We start from the raw sequence: 16631 nt of genomic DNA, 5'->3' as shown, positions 1-16631 counted from the left end.
TTATAAGATCGCTTCCGGAGGCGGAAAATTGTTTCTCCAGGTATGACACAATAAATTTTTTTTAAGCAGTAAACGGGTTCAGGAACTGGACCGTACCAGTCCCTGTTATGTGCAATGATAGGATGGGGAACCTGATTACCGATAAGACACAGTTGGCCGGGCAAACAACATTTCAAGGTGCTATTAAATGGCGAGGCAAGCAAAGTTGTTCAAGAGGACCGAATGGAAATTGTGGATGATGAACAAGCTGTAGAACCACCGACATTGGATGAGTTGTAGAAAGGTTGTAGAGAGCACTTGAAAAAGACAGCATTCCAGAAATTTTCAAAGTCGAGAGCAAGCGGCTATATAGTGCTATTCATCGGTTCAATCTGAGGGTATGAACCGACGAAGAATTGCCGAATCGGACTCGTTCGTGATGTACCACGGTCTGCAGCAAGGTGACAGGCTTTCGAATATGCTGTTCAACATAGCTTTAGAAGGTATAGTGCGGAGATCAGGCGTCCAAAGGGGTGGTGCCATCATCGACATCAACATCATTGACGTCAACCTTAATGCCGTAGTGGAAGCCATTGTGAGTGTTACAGTCCAGAGATGAGTGGTTTGGAGAGTATTCTAGATTCGGCGCTGGGTTTGTAACGACTTGTAGCCAAAAAAGGGAAGAAAGTGTCTGTTACCCCTCCTAAAAAATGTAAACAGTCATACATAAGACACTGAATCGAATAAATCAAATTCTACGGGAAATTTCTCAAATACCGGGATCAAATTCCGAGAGAGCGAATTCTTTTTTTTATTTTGACATGCGACAACTCTCCTGAAATACAGAGTACCCAAAAGCCATGAAACTCTTTGAACATAAGGTGATTGTCAACATGCCTTCTTCTTCTTGAATGGCGTTAACGTTCCCTTGTGGAACTTTTGCCGTCTCAACGTATGCATTAACTAGCGTCATTTATTAACACTTGGTTGAGATTTCTTAAGCCAAATAACACGCCTTGAATGTATTCCGAGGGGCAAGCTCTTGAATACGCGTGACCACAGTGCAAGTCGAAGGAAATTTTTTTACGAAAAATCCTCCGACCAGAACGGGAATCGAACCCGAACACCCGGCATAATAATATGAGACGCTAACCACGCGGCCACGGGTGCATGCTATCAATATTTAATAGTTATACTACCAACCTACACTACCCCCTCTCAGAGGGGGGTGGAGGGGCGGTTTCTGCCATACAATTGAAACACAAATTTCTGCATTACTCGATAATTAATCAAGCAAATGAAACCAAATTTTTCATGTGGAGGTTCAAGAGTGCAATAAATGTTTTTACATTAGTTAGACACTCCACTCCCTCCCCCCCTCTCTAAGGGGAATCTGTCATACAAATGAAAGACAAATTTCTCGCATCACTCGAAAACTAATCAAGCAAATGTAACCAAATTTGGCATGCGAAGATTTTAGGGGACGCGAAACGTTTCTATGTGAATAAACACTCTTCCCCTTCTTGACGGGGGCTTCTTCAAGAGCTAATCAAGCAAACGGAACCAAATTTGGCATGTGGAGATTTTAGGGGGCAAGAAACATTTCTAAGGTGGTTCTACACTCTCCCCTCCTTTGTAAGGGGGGAGGGGGGCGCTGCCATAGAAATTAAACACAAATTTCTGCATAACTCGATAACGAATCAAGCAAATAGAACCAAATTGGGCATATGGAGGTTTTAGGGAGCAATAAATGTAAATAAGGGGGGGGGGGTGTGCTGAACAACTCGAGGACTAAACAAACAAATGGAATCAAGCTTAGCATATAGATGTTATAGGGATCGATAAACGGTTTCTATGGTAGATCGCCATATTTTTTTATTTTTTTTTATCCCATTTATTTATTTAAGGCTCATTAGCATTTTAGATGTAACAGAGCCGAATTTTGATCGTGTACATGTCGCATGGTTATCATATCTATAATTAGCACATTACACAGTTGTCATTCGCCAGTATTCCTTCTATACCATTACATATGGTACATTCACACAGTAGCCATTTATAGATCGCCATATTGACAAGCGTTGTTAGTCCATTTGATGTTTGCGGTAACGAAATTGATCTTCGTTCGAAAGTGGAAATGGATTTTAATGTGATAAAACGCACTCCTATATAGTCTTCTATCTATATAAATAAAAATGGATCGCCGAATGTGTTGATAAGAGCAAAACTCGAGGAAGGAATTGTCCTATTTAGGGCTGTCTTCATTCTATCATATTTTCCGTATCAAATTTTTATTCCATGTAATGGAGAAACATGTTATTTGCAAGTGGATGGAGAATTGTGTCTGAAAATAACCTGATATTATAATGTTGAGTTTCGGTAGAAGAACTGAAATTTTATAGTAAAAAATAATTTTAAAGAGTAGATTAGAATAGACTAATTTTTGAAAAAGGTTTTTTGACGTAGGTTTACGTCTTTCGGGAACATATTAGGGGACAAATTAAAAACGGAGAATCGAGCGCATCGTGAAAATTGTCCAATTTTAAACGCTTATTGCTCAGTCATTTCATGATGGATTGATAAAATTTTTGCGTCAATCGATTTCGACACTCCATAGCAATTTTTAATATTGAAGAAAATAATACATGTCATAAACTAACTATCGAACAATTGAAAAATCGCAACCCCTATCTTAACGAAAATACCCTCTTTTATACCTATATACCTCTAATAGTGACATCAAAACCAAGCTGCCTGGGGTAAATCGGCATTGCAAATACATGAAAGTAAGGGCAGCTTTTGCTCGCATCGAAATGTGTTCCCCAACAGAGACATCAATATCAAGCTGCCTGGGGGAAATCGGCATTGCAAATACATGAAAGAAGGGGGAGCTTTTGCTCGCACCGAAATGTGTTCCCTCACAGAGACATCAAAACCAAGCTGCCTGGGGGAAATCGACATTGCAAATACATGAATGTAATGGGAACTTTTGTTCTCACCGAAAAGTGATCCCTAACAGAGGCATCAAAACCAACGTGCCCAGGTGAACTCGGCGTTGCAAATATTTGCAAGTCGGGGGCATTTTTGTACACTGCGTTTCACAACTATAGAACCACTCATTTTTTCAGTGTTTCCAGAGATATGTAAGAAGTCGGATGAATTAAAGCATATAGTGTAGGGTATAATAACTATCTTCATTTATAAGACGGGTCATTTCAACTTTATTATTCTGTTCAAGCGCGAAACATTCAAAAACTGTAGAACCAGATGAAAAAACTCTCCCTTCTTTAAAAAATTAACCACGATTTCGTATGAATTACGATAAATTTTTAATTCGTAGGTCATCTTTAGTTCTCAATCAGTTCAAATAACCCATTCGGGGTGGTTTCGACCAAGCTGCGCCATGTTGTAGTGTATATCTCGTTCTACGCAGAGGATACTGCTCGTTTAAGCTCTTCAAATCACTCATACTGCTTGTAAGCTGCATCTACTATTCGTACGATCACTCCTCATAAGTTATTGATTGAGTTTGATTGAGAACTGAAGATGACCTACGAATTAAAAACTTATCGTAATTCATACGAAATCGACGTTAATTTTTCAAAGGAGAGAGAGTTTTTCCATCTGGTTTTATAGTTATGAAACACTGGAATTTTAGTTTTTCGAATGTTTCACGCCTGGACACAACAATAAAGTTCAAATGGCCAGTCCTATAAATGAAGATAGTTATTTAATTCTATACTATATACTTTAATTCAATCGACTGCTTACATATCTTTGGAAACTCATAAAAATGGAGTGGTTCTATAGTTATGAAATGCAGTGTATCGCAAGTAAGGTGAGTGATACGAATAGTTCCAAATTTAATAAAATTTAAATTTGGAACTTTAATGTTGGTTGCTTCGTGAAATTTCATATCAATGACCGATCGCGTATTGTGAAAAATTTAGCACAAGTGTAGGTGTAAAATTGTGTATGGTAGCAGTTGTGTGAAAAATGACTTGACATATAGAACGATTTATTTCAATTTTCATAAATAAAAACCATGTTGTGTTCCCGCTCAAGAACGGGTCGTTCGGTTTAAGCTGTCTGTTTTGTTGTGTGTATTAGAAAAAGTTATTTTCTATATGCTCAACATATAGTATAGTATAGGTGTTGTTAGTCCAATTAAAATTCGCATTAGGTTGAATAAACGCTCAGGAAGTAAAAAATAGAAAAGAAAATTACCTTTTACATTTCAAATATGTTTTCTCTATATTGAAGTAACAATTTTTTGCTGATGAGAAAAATTGATAATTGTATTTGGTATTGGTAATTATCTTATATTACTTCGGTGAGTTTATTTTTTCTTTATTTCACCCACACATAACACAGGAGGCATTTCGTCTAGGGTCACAGAGGACGGTTTTCATCATATCTCGTTCCTCTTCGACATCTTTTATCTGATACGTTCCATCCAACGACTGTTTAGCATCCTTCTGTCATCATCACTCGGTAAACACTGGTGAAGTGAACAAACAATACCCAACAACCAAACAAAACACCCTTTTTCAGGGCCACCAAATCATTACTAAACGATGTAATTCTTTAAAAATATCTAAAACCAACAGATAGCCTAACGGAATCCTACGTCAACTATACGGTTGTGTCTCGGACACAACCCTCCTGTGACTTTTTCTTAATTTTTACAAATTTTTATTAAAAATATTGAAAAAACACATGAAGAAGTTATTGTTTGGAAACACATGTTAAAGTGCTCTTCTTCTGATGTATGGATGAATTGGTGATTATTTTATAGAATTTCCAGCTTTTCATTCTCTGACAAAAAAAGTTATTTTCGAAGGTTTATAGTTTTTCATTTAGATATTTTCTTAAAACACTAGGAAAAAAACCTCAGAATTACAAAAAAATAACTCAAAACAATTAGACTTAGAAAATTTAGGCCAGAGAATGAGTGTAGGAATTTTCATTGAAATATATAAAAAATTAGAAAATACACTGAAAAATTCTCTTGGTGAATAATTTTTTTTTCTCAAAAATGTTTTTTTTATGGAAAACAATTTTTATTCTCAAAAAACTATATGAATAGCTCATGTAATAAACAACTAGTCATCCATACATTGGAAGAAGAGCACTTCTACAGAAAAGTATTTGCCAAACAATAACTTTTTCATGTTTTCTTTGAAAAATTACTAAAATAACTACTATAACTGACAATAATTGACCCAATTCCGAACCCAACGTAAAACTCTTTGATGGTACAAGTAGTTCAACGCTTTCAGCAATCATTATGTTTTATGATAAAATACTCCACTCGACCGAGTGCATCCCTGGACATGAATCACTCTAGCCGAGATGCATGTGGCTAGCTTGCTCGTGTCTTGCGAACCAACCGAGTAGACGCGCCAGACGCGTCTCGATTATCGGGTTGGTCCAACAGCCACAGTTCATTCTCGTCTCGCACATATTGCCATTGTGCCATATTTTCGCAGCATTAAACGCCAATATGCTGTGCTCGACTTGACTCACGTAAGGAATTATCAATAAATTTTATTCCTATTTCCTTTGACTGAGTACTGCTGACTGGGCTGGCTGGGGACACACAATCCACGCTTCGTTTGCGCGCGAATGTCGTCTCCCACTGGTCAGACGATTGACTGTTGATATTGGCACTAATTTATGGCTCCCGGGGGACCCTTCGGCCAACGCCGCCGTGATGATGTGGGCGCACGCGTGGTGTTTTATGGCGGATGATTCGCTGCTGGGCGTCATTTCCTGTGGAGATTTCGCTAGGCTGACGTAACTGGAGTGGGAAATAATTGAAATTGCAGGACACGGTTCTCAACAAAGACGACAGCTTCATTTCTGGCTGAACTAAAGCAATTTTGAGTCACCATTAAAGAATTAAGAGAAGTTGAGTTAAATCGGTGCGCCTAGCGATCTGTGATAATTCGATACGAGCAGAGACTAATCGCTCAAACGCGTTATTTTTATAAACACACGGCGCTGAAAACAATTAAGAGTCGTTAGATTTAAGTTGTTGACCCATTATCAGTGCCTTGGCTGTGAGAAGCTCTGATGAAAGGCACTTATGTAAATAAGCTGTAACTAGTGTATGACTCAATCGCAACGGAATAGTTCAACTTTCGACTCGACTTCCTGTGTTATGCGCTGAACAAATTGCGGCAAGCTTCCAATACTGCAACGACATGATTTATGCTTGCAGTTGCAGTTCCTAAACCTTCCTCGCCAGCCTTCAGAGATTGACGGATGTGTGCAATCTCTCTGTCTGCCGCATAATGTTTGTATGGCTAGCAGCTGTCAGCACATCACCCTCCAATGATTGACAAAGTGGTCGATCGTTTCAAAAGTGGCGTGTCATAATTTGCATGAATGCACTGACAGTTTTACCATCTGATTTAGACACGAATTTCTGTGGTGGTCGTGTTGCAATTTCAGCGCATTCTGACTAGCTGATGATGGTAAGCTGTCAATATTGAAAAGTTGGTGACCCCCCGGTTAACGTTGATCGGTGCTGGTAGAAAGTAATTATGCTGACTCGCAGTAAAACACAACCGCTCCATTCGTGCGTCAATTGGGCGTTAATTTAAACCGTACACCGGATTCCTCACTTCAAATCTGTATAAATAGTTCTGTGTGTGTTTTTTTCACACACCATAGCCAATATTGTCATATTCGAAAACCAAAATTACGCGCTTGAATTAACATCATGTGGTAATTATATTCAGCAAACAACCGCATTCTTCTTCGAGAGCGACCATCGGTCAATACCCATTAAATCGTACACACTTTAATGCAAACCAAACACTGGCACCAGCTTCCGATAATTGTTTTCACAAATTATATGCCAGCACCAGAGTCGATTAAAAATTCACCGAAACCTGTTGGGTGGCGTTCCGCGATGACACCGATAGGTGTTATTTTTTCGTCCGGCTTGACCCATCCCACCCATGGGGACGAAGAGCCGCGATCCTCGTGCGCCTTGTGCTCAACAGGATTAACGCATTAAATCCATTTTTGGTATTGGTGTATTCACTCCGGCTGCTGCTGCTACAACACGATTATGCTAATTTATGATTGTCATAAATCTTGGAGTGCCCGTTTGTGTTGTTCGTTTTTGTGGCTTTCGGTCCAACGCTCCCGCCAGCAGTGGCAGGGCGCCGAAACGCACCCCGAAAAAAACCCCGAATTTTCGTCAACCTGGTCGCGAGAATCGAACGGAATGAGCTCGGTTTTTATTTGCAAAATATTTGTAGCGGGTGGCTGGCAGGTGGGTGCACTTGAAGTGGTTTGTTTTTGTGCTTTACGATCGGACAATAAAGTTAAAATTTGTTTGCAGAACAGCATCGACCCGGGGAGTTTTGCAGAACTGTCGCTAAAATATCCGGGAAAGCCATAAACAGCGCCCTGGAGTTGTGCCAGGAATATTTTATTACACCTGTTCGCTCGTCCCCGCGTGCAGATCATTGGTGAAAGGTTGACATACAGTCAACGCCGCAAAAAAAACTTTAACATTCAAGCTGGCGAACATAACATCGGGTTGCAGTCATAAACAAGCCTATGTAAATGAGATGACCGTGGTGGTGCTTAAATTTGTGCTAATCAAACCGAAAATATGACAATAAATATGAGAGTCATAATGCGATGGCTGAATGGTAAGTTACTAGAATCATGGGAAGTCAATAAGTTGTATTATAAATGATACACAAGTTGAGCCGAACTGAACTACTTTGGCTCTCAAGCTATCCAATTACACAATAAGAACATTACAGAGTGATTGATCCACATTGTTAACAATGATACAAATAAAATATATTAGTGATAGCACCCTCAAAATCAATATGATAATAGTTCATTGTATTGTGAGCGGGAGCATTGCTTAAGATAAGTTTGCGTTTAAACATGAAAAATATGTCTATTATTCGAGATCCGAATCGTCCAAGTGTATTTTTTTTATATTTTTCGTACCTAAATATATGTTTTACTTTCATTAACTGCTTTCTAGTAGTTGGTTTAGTCATGAGTTTTCAGTAGTGTCAAAAGAAAGCGTCACAATGCTGTTATATGATGCAATTTCAAAATAGGACTACGTTCAATGAGAAGTAATAGGATGTAAAATGAAAATTTTGAAAGCCAACTTGTAAGGAAAGAATGACGCTTGTAACTCGACCACATGATGCATCATAGAGATGTTTGCATCAATTGATTAGAAATAATTATACACTTAATTTTGTTTTTTTTTTTTTTTGAAAGGAAACTATTGAATAATTGAAAATTTTAGACGTTGTCCAAACCAAATTCCACATTCTGATTGATCAATTGCCATCAGCAATCTGTGTTCTCCCAGACATTCCGTCAAAAATTGACATATAACGTAGCGTCAGAACACAAGTAACCGGGTGAAAGTATAAAAGATGTCGTTTGAGATTTCTATTTTCCAGTATTGCTCTAGCCAGCGAGCAGTCCACAGCAAATGATAGGACTGGGAGTCTGAGAGACTGGGAGTTAAATTGTTAAATTTAAATATTCTATTGCTTTGCCGCTATGACTGAGAAATAGAATCATACAGTAGCTTAAAGAGAATAAGATGCAGAGCTGTAAAATATACGTTTGTGTGGATCGGTTGGTTGTATTTTGTATTTTAGTATTTTAGTATTTTAGTATTTTAGTATTTTAGTATTTTAGTATTTTAGTTTTTTAGTATTTTAGTATTTTAGTATTTTAGTATTTTAGTATTTTAGTATTTTAGTATTTTAGTATTTTAGTATTTTAGTATTTTAGTATTTTAGTATTTTAGTATTTTAGTATTTTAGTATTTTAGTATTTTAGTATTTTAGTATTTTAGTATTTTAGTATTTTAGTATTTTAGTATTTCAGTATTTTAGTATTTTAGTATTTTAGTATTTTAGTATTTTAGTATTTTAGTATTTTAGTATTTTAGTATTTTAGTATTTTAGTATTTTAGTATTTTAGTATTTTAGTATTTTAGTATTTTAGTATTTTAGTATTTTAGTATTTTAGTATTTTAGTATTTTAGTATTTTAGTATTTTAGTATTTTAGTATTTTAGTATTTTAGTATTTTAGTATTTTAGTATTTTAGTATTTTAGTATTTTTGTTTTGTATTTGTACTTATCAATACAGTAAAACCTGTTTTTATGCGGTTTTTTTTTGTGCGGTCCATGAAAAGAAGATGAAGTTATCGTCCATTTAGTTTTTTTTCGATGGTTTATATGCATTTCAGTGCGAAAAAAGTATATTTGAGTTTAAATTTTCCGCTTCGCGAATAATTTCCATCCTTCCATCAAATTGCGCATGACATGATGTCTAACAGCAACGAGTTTAGACATGCAATTAAAACCACAACAAAGTCACGTGCAACCGAAAAGGCAAACTGTCCCATCGCAAAGTAGGGAAATAAAAGTAAATCGAACGGTAAACTGCGTGGATTTGAGTTATTTTCTTGGGGAAAATTTTGTTTATGCGGTCCCTATCTATTGCACCAAAAAAGTATTTTTCAAATTATATACCGAACACGATTTTTTAAAGCTATTGGTGATGTTTTGCACGATTTTTTTATGCAATTTTCTTTTGTGCGGTCCCTGTATCATTTTAATAACGATAATTAGAATTGAATATTCAAATTTAATTATTGATACAACTTTTGATTTTGGATTTTATAAATGTAATAGAATTAATAGCGAATACTACTCGTTTAAAAATCTAAAAATAATCAGAAGAGGTTTTCGCAAACACAAGCCGATCCTGCATGGCGAAAGCGATGTCTCGTTTGAGATGTAAATACACCTAGTTGTCTGCTCTAGGTTCAAGAAGTCTATGCTGATTGATAAAAATTAATTCCACCTTAATTGTATTGTTTTATTAGCCGTCTCACAATGCTATTACTAGTGAATGATGTGTTTGTAACTAATAAAATATTACTTTCTAATTTCAGATACCTTTGGACTTTTTTGAATAATTATGGTACGTATTTTTGCTATAAAATTTAGAAAAATTAAATTTTGTAACTAAAAAAGTGCTTTTTTGTCGCATCGATTTTCATATCGTTGCACGTCCGAATTACGGCGCTAAATGCCAACACGTGAGCGTTATTTTACGTGAGAGAATTGAATAATCTTTTCTCTATCAATTGCAATCAGTTGCCCTCCGGGAGACGCTCACATACACGAATCAAATGCAGCGTTCGTTCTACGGGCAATGAGAGAGGAGAGAGGAAACATTGCGATTTACGCACCGCCATTCCTCGATAGAATGCTAATATCCTTACATCAATCGAAAGGAAATACTTCTACACACCTATTGAGATATTGAACAAATGAAAATTGTCAAGCAATATCTAAATGAAAATCCCGCGTTCTGATAAGTCGAAGGGTATAAGATATTTGTGCTCTCTCGGTTGTGCTGTAAACAGTGCAAGTCAAAGAATGCAACATGTCACGTTGCAATGAACGAATATATAAATTGCGTTGTCGCAGCGTTTCTTACTAACTGCTAACAAATATGGGAAAATATACAAAGGTAAAAAGCATGTAACTTTGCATCAGTCGAAAGGTATAAATTACATGACTCAGTGACATTCGTTTTTTTTATTTCTCTCTAGGCAGCGATCAGCGAATACCATATGCTGAGACTGAGACTTGAAAATTTATTTCTGTTTTTGTAGCCTACGATAAAGTTACAACAAAATCACGCATCAGGCTCATCAAAAAATTCTACTAAAATTTCGTTCCTCTAAAGTTAATATCAAAAGTGATAATTGAATTGAGCGAATTGAATGCTATAACTTTGCAATTCCCACGTTGAAATCGCGGTTGTGTCTCTGACACCAACTTCCTTATTCATTACTACATGTTTTCCAATTATATAAAAAATATACATCAGGCAACAAATAACTCAACAAAATACTGAGTTTTTCCACGTTTTTCTCCTAAAATAGATATCGAGAACTTAATTAATTTAGATTCTTCCATATATTGCACTCGAGTTACGGAAGCCTGGGCAATAAATGATAGCCACCTCAGAATGATGACACCTCAGACTGATGACACCGAATATCATGTGGGGAGTTAAGGCTGATTTAGACGATGCCAGTCAGCGCTCTAGTTGAAGTGTCCAGTGAATAGAGAACAGACACTATGTTCAAGATAGAGGCCAATTACTTGTTCGATACTGGTACAAGTAACTTGGACAGAGTGTCTGTTCTCTGTTCACTGGATACCTCAACTAGAGCGCTGACTGGCATCGTCTAAATCAGCCTTTACCAATATTGGAACTTCACCACATAAGGAAGGAAAAGGAATTCAAATTCAGTGGAACCTCGATTATCCGCGAGAGCGAGTTCCATAGTAATGCTATGAACTTACCCGGAATTTATCAGTGCGTAGTAGGATTTTGCTTTTTTTTTGTTTTGGTCATGGATTTCACATTAGTCGATTTCTGGTGTACACGATGGATAGTTTAATGATTCCTGTATTGATAAAACATAGTTATCATGCTGAAATATCTTTTTTTTTTCAGTTTGCATCTCTTTTTTAGTAATTTATTGCGTTATCCGCGAATTTCTAGATCCACGGTTACCTAGCCAGACTATTCCGCGGATAATCGAGGTTCTACTGTATTGATAAACTCCATGAAGTATGTTCATCTCGTGAATGCAACTAATGGCACAGATGTAATCATATGCAGATAATCACCAAAATTACGGACAATATAATTGTTGTGGAATTATTATATCTCCCATTACAAAACGTGGATTTGAACTATGAGTGGAAAATCCATTCGATTGTGTAATCGATTCTCGGAACATTGTCAAAATTACTCAAAAGCAAGACGGAAATATTTTTGCATTTTTTTTTATTGGTGCATCCTGTGTCGACTTTCTAAAAATGCAGACAGTAAATATTCTAAGAATGTCGGTATTTACAGAAGTTCTCTAATTTGCCTTTTCAAAGTATCAAAGTGCTCATTTTTTGCTAAATGGTATTGACTATTCGCCATCGCCCAAAACATTCACAGATAAATGGCCATATTCAGTTCGTCAATTTTTGTCGTTATCTATATTTTCTCAGAAATGAATTTGCTTAAAAATTGAGATTAAAGACTCGTAGTCAAGACCTATTGATAGCAGCCTTCGTTATAAATGTGCGTTCCACACTAAATTTATGCTAATTTTCAACTAACCACTCATATCCCGGAATATGTGCCATACATTAATCCTTTAACACAGGAAACTAAGTCCATCAACGACCATATAGAGCATGGCTTTTGGTGCTTTTGCATATCATACCGAGTTCAAAACATGAAGTAGAACCTTCGCGCGAAAAGCCAAAAAACACAATGGCATAGTAAACAATTCTCCCTATTCTGCTCAGCTAATAAGTGTTGGATAGCTGCCATTAGATGAGATTCGAAGTCATGTCCTCTTCTGTTATCGAGTCGAGTATAAAAATAATCTTCAAAATAAAGTGACTTCCAGAATAAAACGTGTTATTTTGTTATCTCACATCACTCGCGATGCTGAATAATGAGAAATAACTCGACATCTGATCATGAGTGTTTATTGACAAATAAATTACATTAATTTCAAATCATCGCCTCATCGCCGATTTCATCAAAACTACGCTTGAATTTATCAAAAAACATTGTTCTAAATAAAAATACAACCGAGACTAAGCTAAAAAAAAACAAGTATTTATTAATTTCGTGAGAGCGTCAGATTGTCCCCCTTCTTCATGGCCAGATATTCGGAGAAGGCATTAGATTCGCAAACCCAGAGTCTACCCTTCTCTAGATCCAGGTATGCCATTCTAGCATTTTCTCGCTAGTGTTGATATCTTATACTCTTCATCTAAATATCCCTCAGGCATCAGCCTATTCGAACAAGAAATATCTATCGGGGTTTTTTTCCGGGGATTGTACATTTATGTTTGCATGCTTTCGAACTCAATTAAAATTATTATTAATAATTAAAATTATATAAAATGCTTCCAAAATTCTCGGATTTGTTTTGTAGAACACTGTTATCCATTGAAAAGGGGGCCTTTCTCATTTGCCCATAACTCAAAAGCTGCACGAAACGGGTAACACATTTTCCGCTTCATCCCACATTTGCATGGTAACACCGAGCTCTGTGTCGCAATATGTCGAAGTCAAATCAGCTTGCCCCAATATCGCACAAATGAATCATACCGGACTGATAGGATTTGACATGATTGGCAACATCCATACGTCCCTGTTTCTCTTTTTTTTTTTGGGCCGGCTGCGACCAAGCTTGAAACACGAATCACATTCGTATTACTTTTTTTTTTGTTTGGTAGCAGTAGCAGAATTTGATAAGAAATCAGCTGCCTGTCACCCGGAGGTTATTGATTTATTGTTTACGTTCCGAAAATAATCCATCATTTTCGCATCGCATCGGACTTGGTTCGTTCGTTTGTTCGTTCGTGGTAGGTTCATCTGTTTGTTATTATTTTTATATTTTTGCATTTCACACTTTGCTGGGCTCGATAAGAACTGGGGAAATTTCGGTCACTTAACCGTCGAACCGGAAACAAGGGGCGTCTTATTTTGTTGCTATCAGTGGTGAATGCAAGCGTGTTATTTGTTGAATTTTTGGCTATATTAACCTTTAACGGACGAACGTATTTTTCTAGAACGATGATCAGTTGGTCGACGGATTTTTAAGAAATTAAGTGCTTTATTTCCAGAGCGAGAAAAGGTGAACCCGTGAAACATCTCAGTGCGAACCCAACAGCTTTCGGGTTGAACCTAATGCGAAACTAGGTTGAAACTGAGTGAATAAAAAAAAAGTTTTGACAGCAGTTAGGTTGAAACTGGGGTTGAAACTGAACAAAAACGAATTCGCTATATGTATTTGCACTGAATGCTCGAAAAGGAATGCTCCAGATCACGTTGCATGCATAAAAAAGGCGTAACCTAACAGAATTCCTGAAATATAACGAAATGCCGCAAAATCCCATCAATATGGGTATCAAATGAAAGGGCATTGTCGAGATTGCGCTTCAATTGACAAATTACCAGGGAAGTTCTTCCGTATCACAAAAACTCCAGAGCTACAATAACTACGGCATTCGATTTTTCGATTTTTTTAGAATATTTTCCAAGTCGCGAGTATGACGACATTCGTTCGCTAAGGGTTAAGCAAATCTCGGCCAGTACGAATCAAAAGGTTTAACGAACTTGGAGCGAGACCTTCATCACTGCATGTATCTTTTGGTGAATTTCTCATTTCAACCAAACAAACAAAAATAAAACATCAACAATCAGATTTAGAATTGCCTCTAACAAGGAACCGCATACCATCAAGTCTTGACTTTTCAATGAATTCGCGTAAAGCAAAATAATCTTACAAAAAAATGGAATTTGTTCGATACTCTGACGAACATATACTGGCAAAGTGCGTCATCGATTTTTTTCGATTTTTTTACTGCTGTATTTTCCTTACAAAAAATAATGCATAAAGGAGCAACTCCGTCAAATTAATCGGAAACAGCCGATTTTGACCCGACCTTTTCGATGTTTTGAACTTTGTACATATGGCGACAGCTACCCAAAAACACAATTTCACCATCACCATATGTCCAATTTATATTAAACGGTTTTATTTAGCTTGCCCTGTTTGTATGTTTGTATGTTTGTCACATGTCTGTAGCGCTGTCCCATAATTAGACCCCCCTCCTGTTGACCGATTGATCTGAAATTTGGAACACACCTTCTCTCTACAGTCACTATAAAACTGCGTATTTCATTATCTTGAAAATCCAAGATGGCGGCCACTACAAAATGGTGAATCACATATTTTCTCAAAACCCCATCAATATGGGTATCAAATGAAAGGGCTTGACTATCAGAATACAGTTGTTTATGAAAAATGCAAATCCAAAATGGCCGTCGCTACAAAATGGCGCCATATACATATTTTTTTCAAAATCCCATCAATATGGGTATCAAATGAAGGGGCATTGTCGAGATTGCGCTTCAATTGACAAATTACCAGGGAAGTTCTTCCGTATCACAAAAACTCCAGAGCTACAATAACTACGCTAAGCTCTTTATTTGGGAGAATTAATAATTTGCTATATATATATATATATATATATATATATATATATATATATATATATATATATATATATATATATATATATATATATATATATATATATATATATATATATATATATAGATATGTAAATAGTAACGATAAGTTTGTATTAGGTTATGGTTAAGTTCACGTTTCGAGTTCAATCTCACTTACGTTAAGTTTCCCTAGTTCGGATTCAGCGGGTGATACAGTTTCCTTAGTATAATGGCAAGAGCTATAACAATATTCAGTTATCGGCTATGTTCGAAGAAAATATATTGTTTTTCCTGGCTTACCAATTCAATTTAGCATTAGAAATTGAATTGGTAAGCCAGCGAACGAATGCCATTACGTTCAATTAGGTTAAATTATGTGTCTAAACTTTGAATATAATTATAGGATCTAGGAAGTAGTTTTCAATTAGTTTTAAGTTATTATATATTCAATAGAAACTCACCTCGCTTTTTAAGAATCTTACTCTTAAGAAAGCTACTTATTAATTAAGTAGCAAGTAAGAACATATAATAAATTAAGCAGCAAATATTTCTAGGAATTCACAATCGAATTATGTTTTCTTGAATCACTTTTCTCCTTTTTTCTTTGTTTTGTTTTGTTTACTCACAACTAGTGACAGCCGGCAGCTCTGACATTCCGGATCAGTGGCTGCGTCAATGACATTCTAAGAGGGTACGTGCTGTCCAATAGGACAGTCAACAGGCATCATTAGTAGAACACGGCTATTTATGAAAAATGCAAATCCAAAATGGTCTCTACCACAATTTTTTTTTCAAAATCACATCAATATGGATATTAAACGAAAGGGCTCGACTAGTAGAATAGTAAAAATCATGGGAAACCAAACCACCGCCACCGCGTTGAAATGAGCTGATGCGAGAATTCCGACCACAACGATAGATTGCATAGTTAGCTACTAACTCGGTGTTCACAATGTCGGTATGAAACCACGTTTCGGGGAAAACTACAACGTCGAAATCACAGGAGAGCAACGAGTGAAGCAAAGCGTTCGTTTTAGTCCTAAAACCACGAACGTTCTGATAATAAACGGTCAAGTAATCACGAGTACTGATTGAGAGTGGCAGAGTTGTTACGTCGACGTTACGTCCCAGGTCAGCCAATAGCCATTGGCACAGGTTTCCAAAAATGCCGCATGGAGGTGCCATTGTCCTCGAATTCGCGAGATTCAATTCCTTGCGGCCAAGTGGAGGGGTCCATTGACTTCATCCTCAAGTTTTGGTTGATACCCACCTTAAGCGACACAAACGTCAACGTGGTTGACGGTCGTCCCCCGGGAATAAGCGATTTCGCCACTACATTATCCGTCTGCAGACATTCTTCGGCGAAGTTTTGGATCTCCGCTTCAGAAACTTCGGGTAAATTTTTGAAAGGTACAACCAAAATCTGGGGGTTTCCGTAGACACATTGTTTGCGCGTTCGTCCATGCAACAATCATCAGCGATGGGGATCGATCCTCGGTCGAAATAAGATCC

This window comes from Toxorhynchites rutilus, chromosome 2, assembly GCF_029784135.1.
Source record: "Toxorhynchites rutilus septentrionalis strain SRP chromosome 2, ASM2978413v1, whole genome shotgun sequence".
Classification (NCBI taxonomy): Eukaryota; Metazoa; Arthropoda; class Insecta; order Diptera; family Culicidae; genus Toxorhynchites; species Toxorhynchites rutilus.
Note: the sequence above shows the minus strand (reverse complement) of the source record.